The sequence below is a fragment of the Tursiops truncatus genome, chromosome 15 (genome assembly GCF_011762595.2).
Source record: "Tursiops truncatus isolate mTurTru1 chromosome 15, mTurTru1.mat.Y, whole genome shotgun sequence".
NCBI lineage: Eukaryota > Metazoa > Chordata > Mammalia > Artiodactyla > Delphinidae > Tursiops > Tursiops truncatus.
The window spans coordinates 62,323,628-62,340,677 of NC_047048.1; the positions used below are offsets into that span (position 1 = coordinate 62,323,628).

The 17,050-nt window shown below is 37.7% G+C and overlaps 1 protein-coding gene and 1 pseudogene across 13 annotated transcripts in view; one reads left to right on the forward strand and one right to left on the reverse strand.

Annotated features, from left to right (window-relative positions):
- NCOA6 (nuclear receptor coactivator 6) overlaps window positions 1–17,050 on the reverse strand; it is a 97,493-nt gene that overhangs the window by 59,405 nt on the left and 21,038 nt on the right. The gene's annotated exons all lie outside the window — the stretch shown is intronic.
- LOC101339769 (NADH dehydrogenase [ubiquinone] 1 beta subcomplex subunit 11, mitochondrial pseudogene) lies at window positions 5,385–5,981 on the forward strand (annotated as a pseudogene).

Here is a 17,050-nt window from a genome sequence, read left to right on the forward strand (position 1 = left end):
CAGGAAGATCCCACATGCCGTGGAGCGGCTGGGCCCGTGAGCCATGGCTGCTGAGCCTGCCCGGCGCCCGGAGCCTGTGCTCCGCAACGGGAGAGGCCGCAACAGTGAGAGGCCCACGTACCGCAAAAAAAAAAAAAAAAAAAAAGGGGGTTTCATCTTCAAGGAATTCATGCAAAAGACTCTGACAAGTACAGGTTTCTGGTAACTGACTATACTGCTGAACTGAATGAATAAGCATTTTCAGAACTCTAATGGAAAACTGATGAATTCATAAAAGTGCTAACAAAAGATCAAGATGAAAAAAATTAATTACATGGGACTGAGTGAACTGATGAGGATGATTATAATTTTTGTGACTTTCTGTTTGAATAAAAAAAAATCCCACAAGGACTCAGACACAAAAAATATACAAATCAATTTTCACTGCAAAGTAAAGGAGCTGTTACACTGGAGGATTACTGGACTGAACGTCAATATTATGACATAGTATGAATGTGTTTTGTGTTTGGTAATTGCAATCATTGTTGCTTTTGTTGTGGTCATCCATTTACAATGCTTGGTGTCAGTTTATTTATCTCTTGTAAAAATAAAATACAGCGTGTGTGTGAAAAAAAAGAAAGTGAAAAGAATATTGGGAAACAATATTCACAAACCATATAGACTTCAGTATAGCAATGATTATTTTAATTAACATGATTGATAATTTTCACTTTCAAAATTCAAAATTTTAATGTATGCAGTGTATGCAGTGTGACACTCAGCAGTGTATAAATTTCAAGGTTCAATAGCTCTGGATTGTAATTACCAGCTAGCCAGTGAGCAGCTGAATCACTGCTTATCTGAAAGGCCTTAGATATATTGCTTAACCTCTCTGAGCCTCATATTTTTCATCTGTAAAATGGGAAGTAACAATCTCATGAGGGTGCTGTGAGGATTAAATGAGATATAGTTTGTGAAAACACCTAGCGGAGAGCTGAAAGAACAAAGGTCCAAAGGTCTTTTCATGTTTTCCTAAAACTTACTGAGGTAGAAGTCAACATTAAAAAGCTTACTCAATGAGAAATTGTTTGATAAAATACAATTTATTGGGTTTTTTTCTAGTTATAAAAGAATATATAATTTTTTATAGAGATCTTTAAAAATACAGAATATTTTTAAAGAATAAAATCAACTGTAATCCCAAAACTCAGATGATCACTACTGATATTTGGGTATATTTCCTTTCAAAACCATCTAGGTTTATATTCATAGAGTTTGTATCTTGTTTTTATTGTTTTGTTTAACTTCTCAGTTTGAATTGTTAAGTAGACAATCTAAAATTAAACATCTTTTTCTTTAAAAAAAAAGCAGAAGATCTAAATAGACATTTCTCCAAAGAAGACATACAGATGGCCAAAAAGCACATGAAAAGATGTTCAACATCACTTATTATCAGAGAAATGCAAATCAGAACTACCATGCAGTATCACCTCACTCTGGTCAGAATGGCCATCATCAAAAAGTCTACAAATAAATGCTGGAGAGGGTGTGGAGGAAAGGGAACCCTCCTACACTGTTGGTGGGAATGTAAATTGGTACAGCCACTATGGAGAACAGTATGGGTTCCTTAAAACTAGAGTTATCTGCAATCCCACTGCTGGGCATATATCCAGACAAAACTGTAATTTGAAATGATACATGCACCCCAATATTCACTGCAGCCCTATTTACAATAGCCAAGACATGGAAGCAACCTAAATGTGCATCAACAGATGAATGGACAAAGAAGATGTGGTGTGTCTGTGTGTGTGTATATTTACATACATACACATATACCCACACAGTGGAATACTACTCAGCCATAAAAAAGAATGAAATAATGCCACCTGCAGCTACATGGATGGACCTAGAGATTATCTGAAGTAAGCCAGACAGAGAAAAGACCAATATCATATGATATTGCTTACATGTGGAATCCAAAAAAAAAAAAAAAAAAGATACAAATGAACTTATTTACAAAACAGAAAGAGATTCATAGACATAGAAAACAAACTTATGGTTACCAAAGGGGGAAGGAGAGGAGGGATAAATTAGGAGTTTGGGATTAACATATACACACCGCTATATATATTGCAAAATAGATAACCAACAAAGACCTACAAAGACAGGGAACTGTACTCAGTATTTTGTAATAACCTATAAGGGAAAAGAATCTGAAACAGAATGAAAATATATATATATATATATATATATATATGAATCACTGTGCTGTGAAACTAACACAACATAGTAAATCAACTATACTTCAATTAAAAAAATATATAAGTATATATATATATATATATATATATATATATGCCTAAAATAAATAAATAAATCTGTCAAATTAAAATGAATTAACATCATGGCACACTGTTCGCAAATGCTTGGAGACAAAATAAAAATATTTTGTACATACACTAAATACAAAACCTACTTCTAACAGAATTTCAAATTTTGTATTTAAACTCCATAAAGATATTCCATAGATTTTAGTTTTTTCCTATTTTATCTAAAATAGTTATACATTTTTTTTCATTAAATTTTCAGTTCAGGTTCTAAAGTATTCTTTATTGTGCACATAGAAATTATGCATGGAAACTGCATAATTTTGGCATGCATCAGAAAAAATTTCCCTCTTAATAAGAAAGTATCAGTCTACAATGCCTTTAATTGGACTGCTATAGTTTTACATTATTGCCAAATATTGATTTTATAATCTCAAAATTTTAGATGGATATATGTACTAGGTATTAATAAATAATTATTAGAGAAATACCCATCTCTTAACTATTTTTTAATTCAAGAAAAAACCAGTTTTTAAGTCTCCAAAGGAACATTAATAAAAATTAACCTTTAAGAAAGGCCATAAAGAGGCTTCCTTGGTGGCGCAGTGGTTAAGAATCTGCCTGCCAATGCAGGGGACGTGGGTTCAATCCCTGGCCCGGGAGGATCCCACATTCCACAAAGCAACTAAGCCCGCGTGCCCCTAGAGCCTGTGCTCTGCAACAAGAGAAGCCAAAACAATGAGAAGCCCACGCACCACAGCGAACAGTAGCCCCCGCTCACTGCAACTACAGAAAGTCCGTGCACCGCAAGGAAGACCCAACACAGCCAAAAAAAAAAGCCATAAAGAAAATCTCAATAAATCAAAATGTAACAATAGAACAGCCAAAAACTCTGGTGACAATGCACCAAAATTATAAATTTAAAATAAAATAAACAGACCTATCACAAATAATTAAATTGCAACCATAATTAAAAATCTTCCAACAAACAAAAGTCCAGGACCAGATGGCTTCACAGGTGAATTCTGTCAAACATTTAGAGAAGAGCTAACACCCATCCATCTCAAACTCTTCCAAAAAATTGCAGAGGGAGAAACACTCCCAAATTCATTCTACGAAGCCACCATCACCCTGATACCAAAACCAGAAAAAAAATCACAAAAAAAGAAAATTATAGACCAATATCACTGATGAACACAGATGCAAAAATTGAACAAAATACTAGCAAACAGAATTCAACAGCACATCAAAAGGATCATACACCATGATCAAGTGGGATTTATCCCAGGGATGCAAGGATTCAATATATGCAAAACAATCAATGTGATACACCACATTAACAAATTAAGGAATAAAAACCATATGATCATCTCAATAGATGCAGAAAAAGCTTTTGACAAAATTCAACACCCATTTATGATAAAAACTCTCCAGAAAAGGGGCATAGAGGGAACCTACCTCAACATAATAAAGGCCATATATGACAAACCCACAGCAAGCATCATACTCAATGTTGAAAAACTGAAAGCATTTCCACTAGGATCAGGAACAAGACAAGGATGTCCACTCTCGCCACTCTTATTCAACATAGTTTTGGAAGTCCTAGCCACGGCAGTCAGAGAAGAAAAAGAAATAAAAGGAATACAAATTGGAAAAGAAGAAGTAAAGCTGTCACTGTTTGCAGATGACATGATACTATACATAGAAAATCCTAAAGATGCCACCAGAAAACTACTAGAACTAATCAATGAATCTGGTAAGGTTGCAGGATACAAAATTAATGCACAGAAATCTCTGGCATTCCTATACACCAACAACAAAAAATCAGAAAGAGAAATTAAGGAAACACTCCCATTTACCACTGCAACAAAAATAATAAAATGCCTAGAAATAAACCTGCCTAAGGGGGAGAAAAATTTATACTCAGAAAACTATAAAACACTGATGAAAGAAATCAAAGATGACATAAACAGACGGAGAAATATACCATATTCTTGGATCAGAAGAATCAATATTGTGAAAATGACTATACTACCCAAAGCAATCTACAGATTCAATGCAATCCCTATCAAACTACCAATGGCATTCTTCACAGGATTAGAACAAAAAATATTACTATTCGTATGGAAACACAAAAGACTCCGAATAGCCAAAGCAGTCTTGAGAAAGAAAAACGGAGTTGAAGGACTCAGGCTCCCCGACTTCAAACTACACCACAAAGCTACAGTAATCAAGACAGTATGGTACTGTCACAAAAACAGAAATATAGATCAACGGTACATGATAGAATGCCCACAGATAAACCCACGCACATATGGGAACCTAATTTATGACAAAGAAGGCAAGAATATACAATGGAGAAAAGACAGCCTCTTCAATAAGTGGTGCTGGGAAAACTGGACAGCTACATGTGAAAGAATGAAATTAGAACACTCCCTAACACCATACACAAAAATAAACTCCAAATGGATTAAAGACTTAAATGTAAGACCAGACACTGCAAAACTTTTAGAGGAAAACATAGAAAAAACACTCTGACATAAACCACAGCAAGATCTTTTTTGACCTACCTCCTAGAATAACGGAAATAAAAACAAAAATAAACAAATGGACCTAATTGAACTTGTAAGTTTTTGCACAGCAAAGGAAACCATAAACAAGCCAAAAAGACAACCCTCCAAATGGGAGAAAATATTTGCAAATGAAGCAACAAAGGATTAATCTCCAAAATATACAAATAGCTCATGGAGCTCAATATCAAAAAAACAAACAATCCAGTTAAAAAATGGGCGAAAGACCTAAATAGACATTTCACCGAGGAAGACATACAGATGGCCAAGAGGCACAAGAAAAGATGCTCAACATCACCAATTATTAAAGAAATGCAAATCAAAACTACAATGAGGCCATAGCCTGATCGAGAGGATAAGATGTCTTCCGTGAGGCCATGACAGAGGGAGGGAAAGAGGACGCCTCGCCATTTTGAAAACAAAATCTCGACTCGGGACCTATTGCGGCAGGGGCGGAGCGACAATTCTCACGCTCGGACCAGCTGCAGCTGCTCAGTCACATTTCCGCCCCCACCCCCGATAAACTGCAGAACGATCTGTCATGGTGGCCGGGATGTTAGGTTTGTGCGGCCGCCGCCTTTTGGCGGTGGCGGCGAGGCGAGGGCTCCCGGCTGCCCGTGTTTGCTGGGAATCCAGCTCCTCCAGGGCTGTGATCGCCCCGTCCGCTGTGGCGGGAAAGCGGCCGCCGGAACCGACTTTACACTGGCAGGAGGACCCAGATGCCGAGGACGAAAACCTCTACGAGAAGAACCCAGACTCCCACGGTTATGACAGGGACCCTGCTGTGGACCTCTGGAACATGCGGGTCGTCTTCTTCTTTGGCTTCTCCATCATCTTGGTCCTTGGCAGCACCTTTGTGGCTTATCTGCCTGATTACAGGATGCAGGAGTGGGCCCCCCGGGAAGCTGAGAGGCTTGTAAAATACCGAGAGGCCAATGGCCTACCCATCATGGACTCCAACTGCTTCGACCCCAGCAAGATCCAGCTGCCAGAGGATGAGGACTGACCGGTTACTGAAAGGGGCTTAAGAAGCACCACCTTCTCCACCCCTTGTCTGCCATTCTGCCCTCTCTTCAGAGCACCTAATTAAAGGGACTGAAACTGTGAGAAAAAAAAAAAAAACTACAATGAGGTATCACCTCATGCCATACAGAATGGCCATTATCAAAAAAGCTATAAACAATAAATGCTGGAAAGGATGTGGTGAAAAGGGAACCCTCCTGCACTGTTGGTGGGAATGTAAATTGATACAGCCACTGTGGAGAACAGTATGGAGGTTCCTTAAAAAACTAAAAATAGAACTACCATATGACCCAGCAATCCCACTACTGAGTATATACCCTGAGAAAACCATAATTCAAAAAGAGACATGCACCCCAATGTTCACTGCAGCACTATTTACAATAGACAGGACATGGAAGCAACCTAAGTGTCCACTGACAGATGAATGGATAAAGATGTAGCACATATATACAATGGAGTATTACTCAGCCATAAAAAGAAACGAAATTGAGTTGTTTGTAGTGATGTGGATGGATCTAGAGTCTGTCATACAGAGTGAAGTAAGTCAGAAAAACAAATATTGTATGCTAACGCATATATATGGAATCTAAAAAAAAAAAATGGTACTGATGAACCTAGTTGCAGGGCAGGAATAAAGAGGTAGACATAGAAAATGGACTTGATGACATGGGGTGGGAGGGCGAAGCTGGGGTGAAGTGAGAGTAGCATCAGCATATATACACTACCAAATGTAAAATAGTTGGCTGGTGGGAAGCAGAAGCATAGCACAGGGAGATCGGTTTGGTGCTTTGCGATGACCTAGAGGGGTGGGATAGGGAGGATGGGAACGAGGCTCAAGTGGGAGGGGATATGGGGACATGTGTATGCATATGGCTGATTCACTTTGTTGTACAACAGAAACTAACACAGTATTGTGAAGCAATTATAAATAAATAAAATGATAAATAAAGCAATTATAAATAAATAAAGAGCTATTAAAAAAACAACCCATACCCCCAGGTAGGCAACCCACAAAGGACAAGATAATCACAATTTCATAGGTTCTCCCCCAGGAGCGGGGGGTTAAAGAACCACATCAGGATCCCCAGCCCAGGGATTCTGCACCGGGAAGATGAGCCCCCAGAATACCTGGCTTTGAAGGCCAGCAGGGCTTATGTACAGAAGAACTGGAAAGCTATAGGAAACAGAGACTCTGGTCTTAAAGGGTGCATGCCAAATCTCACATGCTCTCCAAGCACAGAGGCAGTAACTTGAAAGAAGCCTGAGTCAGAACCACTTGCTAATCTTGGACAGCCTCCTGGAGAAGTAGGCATCAACTGGGGCACCACCTGGGGACACAGACATTGGCAGCAGCCATATGGGGGAGCTTGTTTTACCATGAGGACACTGGTGCTGGCAAGAGCCATTTTGGAGTACTCCCTCTAGCCTATTAGTGCCAGGGTCTTCCCCACCCACCAGCGGGCCAACACCAGCCTCAGCCCCCTAGGGATCTGGCCCTCCCACCCATGGGCCAACACCAGCCCAGAGACCCCTAGGGCCCTGTAGCCAGTTGCACCAGGACCCAGCCCCACCACCAGTGGGTTGGCAGCCACCCCATGAGGCAGGACCTGGCAGCCAACTAGGCTGGGAGCCAGCCCTGCCTACCAGCATGTCCACAGTACTTGGCCCCGCCACAAAAGAATGACCCACACAGCCCACACAGTGGGCACCCCAAGAGTATATAGCTCTAGTGACCAGAGGGTAGTATGCTGCTGAGCCCCACAGGACATCTCCTACATAAGGCCATGTCTCCCAAATGTAACTGACCTACCTAATACATAGAAATAAACAGAAGTTTAGGCAAAACAAGGAGATAGACGAATATGTTCCAAACAAAGGAACAAGACAAAACCAAAGAAGAAGAACTAAACCAAGTGGAGATATGCAATCTACCTGACAAAGAGTGTAAGGTAATTATCATAAGATACTCAACAAACATGGGAGAATGAATTAACAAAGTGAGAAATTTAACAGAGTCAGAAAATATAAAGAAGAACCAAACAGAGCTGAAGGACACAATAACTGAAAAAATACACCAGTCATAATCAACAGCAGATTAGATGATACAGAGGAATGGATGAGCAAACTGGAAGTCAGAGTAGTGGAAATTATACAAGCTGAACAGAAAAAAGAATTTAGAAAAATGAGGTTAGCTTGAGAGACCTCTGGGAAAACTTAAAGCATATTAACATTTGCAGTTTAGAGGCCCAAGAAGGAGAAGACAGAAAGGGGTAGAGAATTTATTTGAAAAATAATAGTTGAAAACTTCCCTAACCTGGGAAAGGGCACAGACATCCACATCTAGGAAGTACAGAGAGTCCCAAACAAGATGAACCCAAAGAGGTCCACACCAAGACAAATTATAATTAAAACGTCAAAAATTAAAGATAAAGAGAGAATCTTAAAAGCAGCAAGAGTCGGGAGTTCCCTGGTCGTCTAGTGGTTAGGATTTGGATCTTTCACTGCCGTGGCCAGGGTTCAATTCCTGGTTGGGGAACTGAGATTTCACAAGCCACACTGCATGGCCAAAAAAAGAAAAAAAAGCAGCAAGAGAAAAATCAATTAGTTACATACAAAGGAACCCTCATAGGACCATGAGCTGACTTTTCAGCAGAAACTATACAGGACAGAAGCAAGTGGCACGATATAATCAAGGTGATGAAAGGAAAAAAACCCTACAACCAAGAATAGTCTACCCAGCAAGGCTATCATTCAGATTTGAAGGAGAGATAAACAGCTTTGCAGATAAGCAAAGGCTAAAAGTTTAGCACCAGTAAACTCGCTTTACAAGAAATGTTAAAAGGACTTCTCTAAAAGGAAAAGAAAAGACCACAACTAGAACTATCAAAATTATGGGGAATTCCCTGACGATCCAGTGGTTAGGACTCCACGCCTCCACTGCAGAATGCATGGGTTCGATCCCTGGTCAGCAAACTAATAAGATCCCACAAGCTGTGTGGCGTGGCAAAAAAACAAAACAACAACAAAACCCCCTCATTTATAAAGGAAAACAACAGTAAAGATAGATCAACCACTTATAAAGCTAGTATGAAGGTTAAAAGGTAATAGTAGTAAAATCATCTCTATCCACAATAAGTAGTTAAGGGATACACAAAACAAAAAGAGGTAAAATATGATGCCAAAACATTAAACGTGGTTGGGGGGGGAGTAAAAGTGCAGGGTTGTTAGAATGTGTTTAAACTTAAAATAATGCACACGCACATATATAGCTGTATATGAACCTCATGGTAACCATAAAACAAAAATCTATAATATACACATACAAAATAGAAAGGAATCCAAACATAACACTAAAGATAGTCATCAAATCACAAGGGAAGAGAGCAAAATAAAGAAGGAACTAAAAAGAACTACAGAAACAACCAGAAAACAATTAACAAAATGGCGGTAAGTACAAACTATTAATGATTAAATGTAAATGGACTAAATGCTCAAAAGACAAAGAGTGGTTGAATAGATACAAAAACAACACCCGTATACATACTACCTACAAGAGACTCACAATCTAAAGACACACACAGACTGAACATGAGGGGATGAAATAAGGTATTCCTTGCAAATGGAAACAAAAAGAAAGCTGGGGTAGCAATACTTGTATCAAACAAAATAGACTTTAAAACAAAGACTAACCAAGACTATCTTAAACCTTGGCTCTTTGATTTCAATGTTACCATATTTCCCTGAGAAACTGGAACTCAACTGGTATAAGATCTTTAACTCTTCCTTCTTCCATTAGTAGCTATTCTCCACACTCTTCTCTCATCTTCCTTCTTTCAAAAAGTTAACATCAAGCTGGGAGCTAAAATGGAGGCTATAACAATGCCTGGTTCATCTCTATCATCACCTCCACCCTAATTTTTCATTGATATATTTAAGGAAACACTAAGAGTCAAAGTTATCAACAGCACTGGAAACTAAGACTGCTGCTCAAAGAACTGTTGGACTCATATATGACTTTTCTGCCAAACAGCAGGCAGGAATGGGGCTTTAGATAGAGTAGAGCCAGCAGGAAGGTAACAGATTTTTAACTAACCTCCTCCAACTACCTGCTCCAAAACAGCTTTCTCCAGAGGCAGCAATGGCAGTGGTAAGTCACATCACCCTACTGTGAGAGACTCACTTAGTATGGTCAGGGCTATTACATGCCCACAGCCTTCCTTCTCTACTTCAGATTCTATAACATACAAAGTAGTACATACACCCTGAGATTTGAAAGCAATTGCAGGAAGGGCTGAGAGAGCAAAAGCCCTGGGAGCATTACATTCTGGAAATCACAGTTATTTGCAGCCTAGGCTTCAAATGATCAAAAAACAAACCCTCTTTTCCAAAGTCAAATTACCACGTCAGAGGACGGGCTTTCCCCTACTCAATCCAGCAGGAAACACATAAATGACTGCTGGACACTAGAAAGTATTCAGAAACTATGTGCATCCGTTAGTCCTTTAGTTTAACATCCGATAGGAGAATTCCTACAGCTACCAAATAGCCAATGAAGGAAACTGTCTACCCTATTTGGCACATACTAGACCTGTATACCCCTCTCCTTATTCAAGGAAGAATAATTGAGGGAAGAGATAGAAAAACATTCTGTAACATAAAAGAAGAGAAACTCTGCATCTGTAATTCAGAAAATGAATATATAAGGAGCAACAGGTTAAATTTTAGAAATCAACTACGTTACTCTCAACAAATTTGATAAAACACACTGAAATAAGAGTTCAAAGTTCACAGGCAGAAATGAAAAGAACTAGTTGAGATGCAGGCAGAAATAAGACGGGGGAAAAGAAAGGTAAAAACTACAAATATTCTGTAACAGAATTCAAATCTTTACTAGAAAAAGTAAAGAGCAGAATACTTAATTAGAAATGTGGAGACAACAAATTTGAGAAATTCTTCCAGAATGGAGAAGGAAAGGACAAAGTACTGAAAAGTATGAGAGGATTGACAAGGAGAGAAGAGAGAAATAAACTTCAAATAATTTGTTATCCCTGAAACAAATGGACAGAAATAATAATTAAAGATTTTTTAAAAAGGAAATGTAAGCTTTCCTGAGTCAGAGAATCTTCTGCATCTCCAGCTCTAAAGAGCTTACAAAAGACCAGGCAAAATTACTAAAAAGATAGTGACAACTGGATTTGTTCTAGTGAAATTTTCAGATTTCAAGGATAAAGAAAATGCCCCAAATCACTCAAGAAGGAAAAAACAAGTCATACATAGAGGACCAAAATTCGGTCTGGCCACAGATTTTTGCTTCGCAAGACCACAAGATAATGGCAAAATATTAAAGAATTAATAGTGGAAAAAATAATGTGACCTAATAATCCTGCTCCCTCCCCCACCAAGTTGTCATTCAGTGTGAAATCAATATAATGATACTTTCAGATGTATATCAATCATGTACTTTTCACAAAAATATTATCTGAATAATAATTAACCAAAAACAAAGACCTTGAGAATAGGAAGCAAGAAATGAAATCAGTTAAACATAGGGCTAAGTCTAAATAACTGTTACAAATGATTAGCACCAAACGTTATTTTTTAAAAATGATTATTCAAAAGGAAGGTAAGGTACAAAATAAAGATGAACTATTATCAGTCACCATCATCTTCGAGTACTACGAACAATTTTGCTAAAATGCTCTGTCATTAATTTAATGGGTTACCCCTCCCCTCTCCATTAAACGATAGAGTTTTAGACTAGGTCAAGGAACACTGGTCTATTCTAGATACCTCATACAATAAGAACCATAAAATAAGTGGCCTTTTGTGACTGGCTTCTTTCACTTAGCTTCATTTCTCCAAGGTGTTGTAGCAAGTAACAGTACTTCATTTTTTAAATTACCAAATAATATCCCTTTGTATGGAAATACCATATTCATTCATTCATTCATTCATTCATCAGTTAATAGACATTTGGGTTGTTTCCACCATTCACTATTATGAATAATGCTGCTATGAATATTTGTGTACAAGTTTTGGTGGAGATATGTTTTCATTTCTCTTGCGTGTATATATATACCTAGAAGTGAAATTGCTGGGTTATATGTTATCTCTATACTTAACCTTTCGAGGAATTGCCAGACTGTTTTCCAAAGGAGTTACACCATTTTCCATTCCCATCAGCAGTATACAAGGGTTCCAATTTCTCCACATCCTCACCAACATTTGTTATCCTTCTGATTATAGCCATCCTAGTGGGTGTGAAATTGTATCTCATTGTGGTTTTGATTTGCATTTCCCTGATGGCTAAAGGTGTTGAGCATATTTTCATGTTTACTGGCCACTGGCATGATTTCTTTGGGGAAATATCTATTCAAATCCTTTGCCAATTTCTAAATTAGGATGTTTGTCTTTTTATTACTGAATTTTAAGAGTTCTTGATAAATTTTAGATATAAATTCCTTTTCAGATATATGATTTACAAATATTGTCTTCCGTTTTGTGGGTTGCTGTAGGTGACTTTTCTTTTTATTTAGTTCTCTTCTGATTGTTCATTAATGGATGTTGTGTCATATTTCTTTACAGGAGATGACTTTGTTTTGTAGTTGGGACAAACTGGTTGAGTATTTGGAAAAAATTTTATAAGTTCTCACTTCAGGACTTCCCTCGTGATCCAGTGGTTAAGACTCCGTGCTTCCACTGCAGGGGGCACAGGTTCGATCCCTGGCTGGGGAAGTTCCACATGCTGCCACGATGCAACCAAAAAAAAAAAAATTCTCCTCACTTCATAATTGTCCTAGTCTGTCCGAGCTGCTATAACAAAATTCCATAAACTGGATGGCTTATAAACAACAGAAATTTACTTCTCATAGTTCTGGAAGCTGAGAGGTCCAAGATGACTGTGCCAGCGTGGTTGGGTTACAATCTGCCAACTTCTTGCAGTGTCCTCATGTGGTGGAAGGGGCTAGGGAGCTCTGCGTGATCGCTCTTATAAGAGCGCTAATCCCATTCATGACTGCATGAGGGCTCCACCCTCATGACCTAAGCACCTCCCAAGAGGCCCACCTTCTAATACCATCATATTGGGCATTATGACTTTGAAATATGAATTTGGGGGGAACACAAACATTCAGACCTTATCAACAATGTATACTAAAAAATTCTGACTAAAAAGTTAAATGCAGGGACTTCTCTGGCAGGCCACTGGTTAAGACTCTGTGCTTCCACTGCAGGGGACGTGGGTTTGATCCCTGGTCCGGGAACTATGATCCCACATGCCGCGTGGTGTGGCCAAAAAAAAAAAAGCTTAAGTTAAATATAAAAAAATAAAATCATAAAACTACAATCACAGGCTGGTTATATATTCATATATAGTATATTTATCATTTCACGGACTGAAGAGCTAAAGCAAAATATAGATTTTATCATATAATTTCATTATTATTTTTAAAATTTTGCAGGACAAAGTACACAAGAGTAAAAAGGCAAAATACAAGTTGGGAATTATATTTGTAAATAACAAAAGGTTAATAAACTTAACATTAAAGTTCTCTTAAAAATTAAGGAAAACATTAACATCCCAACAGAAAAATTGGCCCCCCAAATGGAAAATTTATAAAATTAGAAATAAAAATCATCAATAACTATATGAAAAGTTTTTTCATTTCATAAGTAATCAAAAAAAAGCAGATGAAATATGCCTTTCTTCCAACATCAAATGGCAAATATTTTTAAAATGAAATACTCAAATGTGGCAAAGGTACAATGAAATAGATTAACATTCATATTTTGCTTTTACATGTTCATTCTCCTTAACATCATAACTAATCCTAACCTCTAGGAATCTAACTCAATAAATAATGAGAGATGTGGTTAAAGATTTATATTTGAAGGTGTTTATCAAAATATTAATAATAGTGAAAAACTGGAAGCTAGCTCAAGGCTCTACAGCAGAAGTGGTTAATCAATTTAAATGTACTCAAATACTGCTTCTCCATTAAAATTCATGTTTTCAGGAATACTTAACATCATGGGAAATGTTCACATTTTAAATATAAGAAGTATATAAAACTGATTCATTATTTCAATTTTCTTAATGTTGGTACACATGTTGGGAAAAAGACAAAGGAAACTCAATAATAAGACAAACAACCCAATAAAAAATGGGCAGAAGATTTGAACAGATACATTACAATAAGCACACGAAAAGATGTTCAACATCATTGATCATCAGGAGAATGCAAATTAAAGCTACACCTGCTATAATGGCTGAAATTAAAAAGAATGATAATATCAAATGTTGACAAAGATGCAGAGCAACTGAAACTCTCATATGGTGGGAATGTAAAAAGGTACAAACAATTTGGCAGTTTAAAGTTATAAAGTTTCTTATCAGAAGACCCAGCAATCTCACTCTTAGGTATTTACCCCAAATACATGAAAACATGTCTACACAAAGACTTGCCTATGAAAATTAATAGCAACTTTATCTACAATAGCCTCAACTGAAAGTAAACGAAACAAATCAAATGTCTATCAGTTAGCAAATGGATAAACTGAAGTATATCCCTACAATAGAATACTGCCAAATAATAAACAGGATCAACTACTGAAAGGATTCTCAACCAGTGTAGGGAGGGGATTTGGTCCCCTATTGGACATCTGGCAACGTCTGGAGACATTTCTGATTCTTAGAAATGGGGAGGGGAGTGCTAATGGCTTCTAGTGGACAACGGTCAGGAATACTGCTAAATAACCCACAATGCACAGGACAATCTCCAAGACAAAGAATTATCCTGTCCAAAATGTCCACAGTGCCAAGTCTGAAGAACTCTGAACTGCTGATACAGGCAACAACATGAATGAATCTCAAAAACTTCATGGTGATCAAAAGAATATTTCTATGATATTCTAGAATAGGCAAAACCAACCTACAGTAACAGACATCAGATGGGTGCTTGCCTGAGACTGGGGTGGGGACTGATTGCACAGGGATGAGGTACCTTTGGAGTGAAAATGGTCTATATCTTGATTGTGGGGATATATACATCTGTTCCAATGAAAACTGTACACATAAAATTAGTGCATCTTACTGTATGTAAATTTTAGATATAAGATTAGTAAAAAATAAATTGTGGAAGCTGGGTGAAAGGTACATGGGGGTTCATGATAGTATTCTCCTTTCATATCTGTCTCAATTTCCACGACAAAATGTTTTTTTAAAAAATACACATGTATATAAACACTAAATGATACAGGGAGAGGCCTTAATTGAATCTTTAAACACACACACACACACACAGGCACGCACACACACACACAAAACCCACTCAAGATTAAAATCTCATTGTGAGAATGATCTTTGTGTTATATATCTGCTCTTGAAGGGGAAAGAAGCTGATGTGAAAGAAGGAAGAAAGAGATATAGTTTGATACAGGGAAGGTAAAGAAAATTTCACAAACTACTCCTCACCACCACCACTCTTTTTAATGTCCCATTTAGTCCCAGCCTGGCACTAAGCCATGTTTTCTGTGGTAGACAGACTTCTAATATGGCCACCAATTATCCCAGCCTCCTGGTATTCATGCCCTCGTGTAATCTCCCCTGCCCCCTCTTCCCCCTGAGGGATGGCCTAGTGACTTACTTCTAACCAAAAAAATACAGCAAAAGTGATGGGACAGCACGTCCATGATTAGGTTATAAAAGAATGAGACTTTCATCTCCCTAGGAGGCTCTACTGCCTTCTCAGCTTGCCATGTTGGAGAGGCTACAAGGCAAGAAACTGACAACCAGTAGCTAGTGAGAAACCAAGGCCTTAAATCCAACATCCCTTGAGGAAGTTAATTCTGCCAACAACCAAGTAAGCTTAGAGGAAATCCGTCTTCAGTCAATCACTGAGATGAGACTCCAGTCCTGGCTGACACCTTGACTGCTGCCTGTAAGAGACCCTGAAACAGAGGGCCCACCTAAGCCAGATTCCTGACCCATGGAAACTGTGCCCTAATAAATGTGTGTTGTTTTAAGCTGCTAAATCTGTGGTAATTTGTTATGCAACAATAGATAACTAATGCACCCTCCCTGGAAATCCTGCTGAACATTCACTTCTTTTTAAATTATTTGGCAGTTTCTTAACAAGTTAGATACACCACACAACCTAGCAGTACAACTGTTAGGGATTTACTCCAGAATAAGTGAAAATATATCTATACAATGATTTGCACAAAAATGCTTACAGTAGCTTTATTCACAATCATCAAATACTGGAAACAACTCAACTGTCTATCACAGGTGAACAGATAAACAAGCATGGTATACCCATACAACAAAACACTACTCATTCAAAAGGAATGAACCACTGACACATGCAACAACATGGATAAATATCAAAATCATTCTGTTGAAAAATAAAATAAAATAAAATGTTTAGACTAATGTTGGCCCACTATAAAAGCTCAATAAACACCAGCTATAATAAAAAAAGAAAAAAGAAATTTAGAGCCATATCTGGCATGTATTAAATGCTCAATAAATGTTAGTCATTTTCATTAAAAAAAATCATTCTGCTGAGTGAAAGAAGCTAGACTCATAACAGAACATAATGTATCAATGCATTTACATAAAGTTCTGGAAAATGCAAAGCAATATATAGGTGGAGGGGCTAGGAGGGACAGACTGCAGGGAATATAAGGAATTTCTTAGGAAGATGGAAATTTTCTGTATCTTGGTTGTGACAGGTGTTTCATAATAAATACTGTAAACTAATAAGAACATCTGTCAAAATTCACTGAAACATGTTTCACTTTTAAATGGTGCAGTTTACTGTATGTAAATTATACCTCATTAAGTTGACCAAAAAAAATAATAATAATAATAACCTTCTTTGTCAAGTCTTCTTTAACTACATCTAATGCAGCTGATTCCATTATTCTACCTTAGCCCCCATACAACACTCTATATTTAAATTATTCAAACTACCGAGAATCTGGAGTGTCTTGAATTCTACAGTAGCTAAAAGTTACAGAACACTATTATGTGCAAGGCACTGTTCTAAGCACTTTGTATTATTAACTCAATTAGTTCCCCCCAAAACCCCATGTAATAGATTCTATTACCCCCCTTGTACAAATGAGGACACTGAGGTATTAGAGAAG